Source organism: Myxocyprinus asiaticus, chromosome 36, assembly GCF_019703515.2.
Source record: "Myxocyprinus asiaticus isolate MX2 ecotype Aquarium Trade chromosome 36, UBuf_Myxa_2, whole genome shotgun sequence".
NCBI classification, from domain to species: Eukaryota; Metazoa; Chordata; class Actinopteri; order Cypriniformes; family Catostomidae; genus Myxocyprinus; species Myxocyprinus asiaticus.
Window position 1 is genome coordinate 1,155,001 of NC_059379.1, and position 2,500 is coordinate 1,157,500.

Genomic DNA, 2,500 nt, shown 5'->3' on the forward strand with positions numbered 1-2,500 from the left:
AGTCCTTGAAATGTCCATTGGGTGGAGTTTGATTATGGAAGTGTACAGGGCTGTCCTTAGGGCGGTGCAACCCATGCGACCTCGGAACGTGATACTACCAATGGGGACAGCAATGCTGCGTGTGTGTGATGTGGGTGTTTTGATGCAGTCTGCCCAGCCCTCTCACTCAACACACACACACATACACACCCTCTCTGTGCTGTCTCACTGCGGTGTGTACTGTAGGACTCTCCACCGCTCACTCTCTCTCTCTATATGATCCTCTTCAGTATACATCACACATCTATAAATGTCATTTCCATCACATCCTCTGCACATGATTATGTCAAATGGACCTGTAAGAGAACCGTCACATTAAAGTGTGACTCAGAGAAAGCGTCAAGCAGCGATTGGTTTGATCTCTCATTTCCCTCCACATGTAACATGTCCACGCGCAGTGAGACAGGTCTGCATAGGGAGGATCCGTCTGTCTCTCTCTCTCTCTCTCTCACTCACTGCATCTCTCTTGCTACCCTCGGCATTTACTACAACATGCCTCCACTTTTATCCTTCCACTCTTCCTTTCGGCAGGATTTTTATTTATTTATTCCAGCCTCAAAAATGTCCACGGTAATGATTTTCTATTGACTTATTACTGATTAAAAGGATAGTTCATCCAAAAATGAAAATTCTCTCATCATTGACTCACCCTCATGACATCCCAGATGTGTTTGACTTTCTTTCTTCTGCAGAACACAAATGAAGATTTTTAGAAGAATATTTCAGCTCTGTAGGTCCATACAATGCAAGTGAATGGTGACCAGAACTCTGAAGCATAGGTGTAGATTTAGGTAGGGATGATAGGGACATGTCCCTACCAACTTTCAGAAAATTGAAAATGTCCCGACCAATATTTGGGCAATTTTACTACTTAAAAAATACTTTAATTTTATAATTTGTTTTTATTTTCATTTTAATGACTATTAAAAATTCTCAGTATCATAATTCATGTGTAAATTATTGTCCTGACATCTTCTGAAGTGGCGCATAAAAGGCACTGTCACGTGGCACCTGTTACATTTCTCAGCACTGCTCAGGATGCACCAATCACAGTCGTTTGTGATTACTGTATAAGGGCTTTTTTAATCATTCTTTGGAGATTACAAGGGTGGATTTCCATTTGTATATTAGGTACAATCCTTTAAATTAATAGATTTAAACAAGCTTGCAATATGTCCCCACCAACTTTCAAACCAAACCTACGCCCTTGATTTGAAGCTCTAAAAATCACATAAAGGCAGCATAAATGTAATCCATACGACTCCAGTGGTTAAATCTATATCTTCAGAAGCAATATAATAGGTGTGGGTGAGAAACAGTTTAAAATTTAAGCCCTTTTTTTTTACTATAAATTTCCACTTTCACTTTAAGATGTGAAAGTGAAAATATACAGGTACCACATGTGGCTTTCAGATGTATAAGTGAAAGTGAAAGTGAAAGTGGAGATTTAGAGATAAAAGAAGGACTTAAATATTGATGCTTCTCACCCACACTTATCATATCACTTCTGAAGACTTGGATTAAACCACTGGAGTCTTATGGATTACTTTTATGCTGCATTTTTATGCTTTTTGGAGCTTCAAAGTTCTGGTCACCATCCACTTACATTGTATGGACCGACAGAGCTGAAATATTCTTCTAAAAATCTTTGTGTTCTGCAGAAGAAAGAAAGTCATACACATCTGGGATGGCATGAGGGTGAATAAATGATGAGAGAATTTTCATTTTTGGGTGAACTGTCCCTTTATATCTGATTGTTAAATATAAATATTATTTTCCAGGCTTAGTTATACATATCACAAAATATGAGTTGATGCTGATTTAATTTTGTGGGTAAGAGGAAATAATTTTGTAAATAATTCCTCTATTTTTTATTTATATATCTGATACAGTTTTTAATATTCCATTCTAGGCCTAGCTATACATATTAAGACATAAAATATGAGTTGAGGTTGATTTTATAGTTAAGTGGTAATAAATGTGCAAATTATTCAGACTGAGGATTTATTTTTAGTATGATAAGCATGCATTATTATGTTTGGGTCCACATGAACATGTTCAAACTGAGGATGATATGTTGGATCATAATTAGCCATTTTGAGAGTATATGCAAATTCATTCATTTTAAAGGGATAGTTCACCCAAAAAGGAAACTTCTCTCATCATTTACTCACCCTCATGCCATCCCAGATGTGTTTGACTTTCTTTCTTCTGCAGAACACAAATGAAGATTTTTAGAAGAATATTTCAGCTCTGTAGGTCCATACAATGCAAGTGAATGGTGACCAGAACTTTGAAGCTCCAAAAAGCAAATAAAGGCAGCATCAAAGTAATCATAACACTCCAGTGGTTTAATCCATGTCTTCAGAAGTGATATGAGGTGTGGGTATAGTCCTTTTTATACTATAAATCTCCACTTTCACTTTTACATTCTTCTTTTGTTTTTGGCGATTCAAATTGT

The 2,500-nt window shown here is 36.7% G+C and overlaps 1 protein-coding gene across 1 annotated transcript in view; it reads right to left on the reverse strand.

Annotated features, from left to right (window-relative positions):
* Positions 1-2,500, reverse strand: part of LOC127426695 (ryanodine receptor 2) — a 204,847-nt gene that overhangs the window by 156,513 nt on the left and 45,834 nt on the right. The gene's annotated exons all lie outside the window — the stretch shown is intronic.